The sequence below is a fragment of the Narcine bancroftii genome, chromosome 3 (assembly GCF_036971445.1).
Source record: "Narcine bancroftii isolate sNarBan1 chromosome 3, sNarBan1.hap1, whole genome shotgun sequence".
Taxonomy (NCBI): Eukaryota; Metazoa; Chordata; class Chondrichthyes; order Torpediniformes; family Narcinidae; genus Narcine; species Narcine bancroftii.
This window is the reverse complement of record NC_091471.1, coordinates 192,596,359-192,604,734: the sequence shown is the minus strand read 5'-3', so window position 1 is coordinate 192,604,734 and position 8,376 is coordinate 192,596,359.

The window sequence follows — 8,376 nt, the reverse complement described above, 5'->3', positions numbered from 1 at the left end:
AAAAAAATTGCTTTATTTCTTATTTTACCGATTGTTATCTGGCCTTTTGGGTATTTTTAGCATTTTCTGTTTTTATTTCCAACATTTGCAGCATTTTGCTTTTGATTTTAGTAAACCTTGCTTTTGAAATCACATTTGAGCTCATTTCCAAGTACACTGATTTATTTGAAGGTCATTCTTAACTTCAAGCCCAAAAATGATCTGCTTTGAAGGATATCCCTTCCAGTTATTTGAATTAATAAGGCCTCTGCTCATATGTAAACAAACATTAGTTTTAATTTTTAAATTCAATTCCGCTGCAACAATGAAAGAAGGAACAATATTTTTAAACTCTCAAATTGAAAGTCCCCCAAAAGGCAATGCAGGATTTAAATCCTATAGATGTTAAAATATTTACACGCAGAAATGTATTTAGTGGTCATTAATCAGCTGATCAATATGCTGGCTCCAACAGAGTGGACTGTTCCTTCCATCTGTGGAATTACCTTTAGGACACATTTTCTTCCTTCTATTTTATCTAAACCTTGTCCATCAGACAGAATGCACTGAAAGGTTGGTGCCAAGATGACCGGACCATGACCTCAAGGATCAAAACAAAGCCTTTGAGTGGGCACTTAATAACCTTTTACTACATAATTTGTGGAGATGGAGAAGAAAAAAAGAAACCCCTCACTTTGGGCCAACTGCTACAGTTTAAGTGATCAGTAATGATGCGAGCTCAGTTGCAATCCCATCCGTGCAATGGTCTACTCTCTTTCAATGGATTAACCTTTATCCTTTATTTTAAGTCTGAACAGCTGAACCAAAGCCATAATGATGGCACACTTACAGGAAGGAGACTTGTAATTTACTATTCCACAGACCACAAAGAAAAGCCTCATTTCAAAATGTCATCAATGCTGAGAAAGCAATAACTCCCCTTGATAACTCTTGATACCTCATAGAAGTACTTCCAAATATTCATATCAGGTCAGCAATCTTTTTTCCTCCCATAAGAAACATTCTATTAAATTATCTGATGTTTTAAGGATTATTAGAATTGAAACATTTTGCTGTGACGGAGTATAAATATTTTTGTTAATGGAGAATGACCAATTAATGTTGCATTGTTTGTTGCACTAAAATTTCTAGATCTGTAACTGCTACAGATTCAAATTAAAAGTTATACTTTATTCCCTATTTCCCATTTTGAAATATCAAGTTAACAGGTCTCTTTATAAAATTTAAGGGAAAATATTTTAAAGCTGTTGTTTATCGGTATGATGTAGACATGAGCCAATTTACAAATGCAATCATTGCTTGGTCCATCTTCATATAAATCTGAGTTTTAGCCTTTTTAAAAAAATTCCTAGTCTGTAGTGAGATTGGGTTGCACTTATTATCAGGATCACACTATTTATCTTGAAGGTCTCAGGCTCAAAACGTCAGTTATACAGAACATCTTTACTTCTTTGGATGCTGCATAACAGACTAAGTTCCTCCAGCACTTAGTGTTTTACTACATTCACCGGATCAACAGACTTTCATGTTTCACTCTCATGTCCCCATTCATGTTGTTATTAGAACATAGAATGGGGACAGTTTTCGAAGGAAAATCAATTCTGAGAAGGATTCACCATTTACCCTCTTGGTGAATAGAGTTAAAGCCTTTAAACGTTCCTTCGTTTCCTGAGATTTGTTCTGTAGTGAAAACAAATCCATTAGAACTCAATTGATGAAATATGCCTTTGAATCTTGGAGGATCTCTTGGACCCTATGGCAGACAGCAGGGAGACCCATCCATCTATAATCTGGCTTGTCACCTTTCTTGAAGATGGTCAATCTCTGCAATCTCTCTGCGTTCTTCACAGCCAAAAAGGATGATGTTATATACTCCTCCGCACCAAAATTTAATGCTTCAGCAGAGATAACGTCTTTCTCCAAAAGCCCAGTTATCAATCAGATGTTGGAAGGCTTTTTAATCTCTTTTCATCTGAGATTATAATCTAGATATAAATTTTAATAACAGGTAACAGGTCCTTTTGGCCCACAAACCCATACCACTCAGTTACACCCAATTCACTTACAACTCTGGTACATTTTTTTTTGATGGGTGGAAGGAAACCAGAGGACCCGGGGAAAACTCATGCAACACAGAAAGAACATTCAAACTCCTGACAGACAGTGCTGGATTCAAACCCCTGTTGCTCGTGCTGTAACAGCAATCCACTAATGGTGCCACCCCTACTCTAACGTTGCCACCTGAATATTGTTGGTCATTATTGTCAAATACAACATTGAGACAACCTTTGAAATGCTTTTCCAATGTCATTGATTACCTTTCTGCACTTTATAAGCTTCCTCCATTCTTTGCTCTCATTGTGTGAGCCTTTTGGTGTTTGAACAATAGATGATCATGACATTGGTGAGGAATTCACAAGTAGTAATCAGTGCCAAGTTGCCGGATCATTAGAGCTCTTTCCATCTGCCAGCTGTTCAAGAGAATTTTTTTTACTAGACGTCAGTCTTCTGGATCCTTTCGATTTATATTTTTGTCTTTGAGACATTATGGTGTTTCAAGAATGCCATCTTGTTAGGGTTAAAGTTGTCCTTGGACATTAAGATAATAAGAAGACTTTAGTAGTGAAGCCAATTATTTAAGGTGGACTTCAGAGCAGTCTGGATGCCTTATAACTCTTGCTGCCCAGAGTTGCGAGGTTATCTACAATGCAATGACCAAGTAGGAACCTCTGTGGAGGATTACTGCATTCTTTAAGTTTGATTTTTCTGTACCAGTGTGAGCATTGCTGTGCGAAGAATTCACACACAAAGTTCATAGACTGTACAACAGGCTTTAATCATCTTAAACTTGTACACACACAAGGTCTCTGAACTTTCCCGGCTCCATGTGTCCAACTCCCAAAGGGGGGCCATCTCGAGTCTTTGTATGGGCCAGTGGGCTGGTGGGGCCAGCCTCCAGGTTGCCTACCTGCAGATATAGTGGTTTCCCCCTGCAGTAGGCCAGTCGGAGTATGGCCAGTGTTGTGGTTGTATCACAACAACCAGCAATCCTGATGCCTTTTCTAAAGGAAATGTCAGATGGGATCAGTCGTTCCAGCCGTTGACATCCAGTGATGCAAATATCCCTGTGATCCCTCCTTCAGGTGATGATGTAATATTATAGGTTATTATATTTGTCTCCAGGGACTTGTAACTGAGCCTTGTACTTGTTTCTCTGATGAACAGAGTGCTTGTAACTACAAAATTGTGTTGTAAGCATGGCATCAGGGGTCTCTATTGGCATTAGCTTTACATGTCACTCATAGGTTTCCAGAAGTTCATGCATTTTTGATGATGGTAGCTCGACAAATATGGACAAGACAAAGTGGATGACCGTGGTCTTCAGGAGGATTAAGGTCGAGCATTCTCCACTGCACATCAATAGCTCTGTCTTGGAGACTGTGGAAAGCACAAAGTTCCTTGGTGTGCATATAATAATTGGCCTATCCTGGACCCACACACCTCCGCATTAACAGGAAGGTGCAGCAGTGCCTGCACTTCCTAAGGAGGTTGAGAATGGCAAGGCTAACAGCCTCCATCTTGACATAATTTTACAGGAGCTCATTTTATAAGGTTCTCTCCAGCTGCATCACTGTCTGATATGATAGCTGCAAAGCATTAGACTGGAAGTCAAAATAGAGGATCATCAAAATGGATGAGAAGATCACTGGTATCTTCCTTTCCTCTGTTGACTTTATTCACTGGGACTGTCTTAAAGAATTATAGAGGATCCCTATCAACTATTACAGGATCATTGATCGACTATGATCAGGAAGGTGGTACAGGGACATCAGAATCAGGACTGGCAGTCTGGGCAATAGCTTCTTCTTGCACACTGATGAATGGCATCCTTGCGTCTTTTATAGATGAAATTGATTAAGTTATTCCAGAATATTTATACATATTTAATTTTATATTCTATTTTCATGGAAATATTTGATTATTATGCACTATGCATTATATGTATATGGGTGCACCATGATCCAGAGAAACACTGTTTCATTTGGTTGTACATGTAGCCAGATGATAATAAAGTTGAACTTGAATTTATTTCAACTTAATACTGAGTCGCTGCAAAAGACATGCAATTCTGTGCATTTCTGTACAAACAAAAACTACTGGTACTTTAATCGGTCTTGAAAAATATTAGACATACCAATTTTGACATTATTTTCAATAATTCCATTATGATTCTTTCACCAGAGTGATACAAGGCCAAATGGACAAACTTCTCTCATTCTAACGTTCTTTTAGCTGGTAATTGAAACTGGATACAGAACACAGATCAAAGGTAGAAAAGCATTTAGAAAACTCAGGTATAATTTCAAACGATTTGAAGGCAAAAATTGTCATTGTTTTTAGTACAAAGAAAGCTTCAAAATCCTTTATTAGGCTTTTCAAACACACGGAAAAGAACGTTGTAATAGTACCAATGAAGGAGGAAATAAAGTTAGACTGGTAATCTTTTTTTCGAGGATTAGTGAAGAATTTCTCTGTTAGCTGAATTGATAACGATTGAATTAGGTATTGTATCCTTGGAAAGATATTCATTTTAATGCAATTTACCCTTCCTATTAGTGTTAGTGGTAAATCTTTCCATTGTTCTAAGTCATCTTGTAATTTCTTCATTAATGGCTGATAATTTAATTTGTATTTGTGGCCTAAATTGTTATCTAATCTAATACCTAGGTATCGGATTGCTTGTGTTTGCCATTTAAATGGTGATTCTTTCTTAAACTTTGTAAAATCCGCATTATTCATTGGCATTGCTTCACTTTTATTTGCGTTGATCTTGTACCCCGATACTTCTCCATATTCTTTCAATTTCTTATGTAATTCTTTTATTGATAATTCTGGTTCTGTTAAGTATACTATGACGTCATCTGCATATAGACTGATTTTATATTCCTTCTCTTTTATTTTTATCCCTCTTATTTTATTTTATGTTCTTATTAGTTCTGCCAAGGGTTCTATAGCTAATGCGAACAGTGAAGGAGATAGTGGACATCCCTGCCTAGTTGGCCTGCTTAAATGAAATTGGTTTGATATATCCATTTACTGTCAGCTTCGCCAATGGTCCCTTATATAATGCTTTAATCCAATTAATATACTTCTCTGGTAGGTTGAACCTTTGTAGTACTTTGAATAAATAATTCCATTCTACTCTGTCAAAGGCTTTCTCTCTGTCTAAGGCACTGTTGACGTCTTGTTTCCTTGTACTGCATAGATTAAGTTAATGAACTTACAGATATTGTCCATTGTTTGTCTTTTCTTAATAAATCCAGTTTGATCTAGTTTTACTATTTTTGGTACACAGTCGGCCAATCTGTTTGCTAATAGTTTAGCTACTATCTTATAATCTGTGTTGAGTAGGGATATTGGTCTATACGATGCTGGTGTTAGTGGATCTTTCCTTGTCTTTGGTATTATTGTATGAATCTGGGATGTTTTGTGTTTCTTCAATCGGTTCATTATTTCCAGGAGAGGTGGAATTAATAAGTCTTTAAATGTTTTATAGAATTCTATTGGGAGTCCGTCCTCTCCCGGCGTTTTATTGTTGGGTAGTTTTTTTTTAATATATCTTGTATTTCCTCTATTTCAAATGATTTTATTAATTTGTTTTGCTCCTCTTCTTGCAATTCGGTAGTTCAATTTTAGCTAGAAACTCATCTATTTTGTCTTCTTTCCCCTCGTTCTCAGTTCGATATAGTTGCTTGTAGAATTCCTTGAAGTTTTCATTGATCTCCGTTGGGTTATATGTAATTTGTTTGTCCTTTTTCCTTGATGCCAATACCGTTCTTTTAGTTAAACTCCTTCCTCTTCTTCAGGAGCTCAAAACTTATGTCTGGGTAGAAAAAAAAAATTGACCTTTGTATTCCTGTGGTTTTTTTGTCTTCTCTCATTTTTTTCATTGCCTTCTCCTATATATTTTCTCTTGTTGTATATCTCAGGAATTTTAATAAAATGGATTTTGGTTTTTGTTGTGGCTGTGGTTTCGGGGCTAATGTTCTGTGTGCCCTTTCTATTTCCATTCCTTCCTGCATTTCTGGCATTCCCAGGACCTTGGGGATCCATTCTTTTATAAATTCTTTCATATATTTCCCTTCTTCATCTTCCTTAGGCCCATTATCTTTATATTGTTTCTCCTATTATAGTTTTCAATTATATCCATCTTCTGAGCTAACAATTCTTGTGATTCTTTAACTTTTTTATCAATTTTCTTTTTTCCAATTTTCTTTTTAATTCGTTCACTTCCATTTCTACGGCTGTTTCTCGTTCTTCCACCTTGTCTAATCTTTTCCCTTTTTCTGTTATGACCAGCTCTAATCTACTCACTTTTACTTCTGTACTTTTCATTCTTCTTTTTATTTCACTAAATTCTCATGTCAGCCATTCTTTTAATGCTTCCATATATTCTTGAAATTTTTAAAAAATCTATGTACTGTCCATTCCCTTTATCTTTTATTTCTCTGTGCAGAGCTTGATGTTCTCCTTCTTCTTCTTCTGTGTCTGCTCTGGGGTTTGTGTCTTCTACATCTCTTCTTTGTATCTGTGTCTCTCCTGCTTTCTTGTTGGGCTGTTTGTCTCAGTTTGTTGGGTTTTTTTTTAATGGTGTCTTGATGTTGATCCTCTTCTTCTCGGCTGGTTATCTGTTGTGTCTCTGGGGTTTCCTTTTTTCATTCTCACCCCTCTGGTTCCCGTTATTTCCTTTATCTTCCAGCTGGGAGCCCTGCTGTTGTGTCTCTCTCAGCTGTTCGTGCTGTAGAGTTCCACTCCACAGCTGGTCCCCCCTCCCGTCGATGTTGTCTTTGTCATGCGCATCATGCAAGCGCGATTCCTCATGCATGTGCGGTTGTGCACTTCTGTTTGGCTCCGTGAGCCATCTTTGCAGTCCTGTGTTTGGTGGGTCGCGACCCTGCGGGGTTTCCACTGACCTCAGAGAGTGGGCTCCTCTTTCTATGGCAGGTCCCTGCTTTCTCGTACAGGTAAGGCCTTCACCTTTCTTTTCCGGCGTCTTTCTTTCTTCTTTTCTTCCCGTTGTTTTTGGCTTTTCTTTCTTTGGTGCCATTTCCTCAACAACTTAATTTTTTCTTTGCTGTGATTTGTGTGTCTGGGGGTTTGTTTTTTTCCTCACTTTTTTCCTTCTTTTCTGGAGAGGGCTGGTATTCTCCTACCAGCCACTACTCCATCACGTGACTCCTCGACGTGTCACCAAGTTGAGGGCTGCCTCGTTCTCCCTCTTTGTGACTCAGGGGGCATCCGCACAGGCTGCTGCCTTTTGTGGGTCTGAGAAGTCCTCGTTCGTAAGGTGCAGCCAAATGTCCTCCGACATTTGCTCCAGGAATATTTGACGGAAGAGAAAACAAGGCTTGTGGTCTTCCGCCAGGGCCAGCATCTTGTCCATCAGTGCTGAAGGACTACGGTCTCCAAGCCCATCCAGGTGTAGGAGCCTGGAAGCCTGTTGCTGGGGGGTGAGCCCAAAAGTTCCCAGCAGCAGATTTTTAAGGGTGGTGTACTTGCCCACAGTTTTGTATATTCTCCCCTTATCTGCATGGGTTTCCTCATGGTGCTCTGGTTTCCTCCCACCCTTCATAATGTACAGTTGTAGATCATTTGGGTGTAATTGGGCAGCATCAGGTCGTGAGCCAAAAGGGGCTGTTATCGTGCTGTTTTTCTAAATTTAAATTTAAATTTATATACACTTGAACAGGTGAGTAATATAAATGGGAATGGGTGATGAAAATTAAGGTGGATTGTAACAGGCATAATGTTAAAGGGAAAAGCTCTGTTGCTTGATGAGGTTGATTACAAGCAACGTAGTACAAAGTGTCATGGTTCCCGCCCAAAAACTTAATACAAGGACACTTGCACTAATTCATACTTTTTTTCACAAAAAGACATTTGAAAATGGAAGCAACTTGGACTCTGTCAAAGGGAATAGAATGTGATTGGAAAATGCTGACATTTTAACTTGTTTTTAGTTAAATTAACCATTAAATCATTGGTTCTCAACCTTTTTCTTTCCACTGACATACCACTTTAATTTATCCCTATGCCTTTGGTGCTCTGTGATTCCTAAGGGATTGCTTAAGGTGGTATGTGGGTGGAAAGGGAAGGTTGAGAATCACTGCTCTAGACCCAATTGTTATTGTAATATTTTGCTTGAGAAAAATTGTCACTGGCCCATCTCCTTTGGAGTTATGAAACTGTGCACATAATGAGCCAATTAGGTACAATTAAAACAGTGGTTTTCAAACTTTTACTTTCCACCCATATACCATCTTAAGCAATCCCTCACGAATTACAGAGCACCTATGGAAAAGGGAATACTTAAAG